Raw genomic sequence first — 244 nt, 5'->3', positions numbered from 1 at the left:
GACATATTTACACAAGTGGCTCTTGTGGACTGGAGACTCCCCGCATCCTGTTCTGGATTTCAGCAGTTTAGTTTACAATTCAAATAATATTAATAGCCAGTGATACTGTTTCTCAAAAGGCAATCAGGGGGATGATTCTTAAAAAGCTTCTTCCCCTTTCGCTCTCCATCACAGGAACCCAGAGGGACCCTTTAAGGATGCCTCACACACCTTTAACCCCCCCCCCCCGCTAGAGTTCAGAGCT

Source organism: Fukomys damarensis, unplaced genomic scaffold (genome assembly GCF_012274545.1).
Source record: "Fukomys damarensis isolate Sample0158 unplaced genomic scaffold, DMR_v1.0_HiC HiC_scaffold_23, whole genome shotgun sequence".
Taxonomy (NCBI): domain Eukaryota; kingdom Metazoa; phylum Chordata; class Mammalia; order Rodentia; family Bathyergidae; genus Fukomys; species Fukomys damarensis.
The sequence above is the reverse complement of the archived record's forward strand: the minus strand, read 5'-3'. Positions refer to the sequence as shown.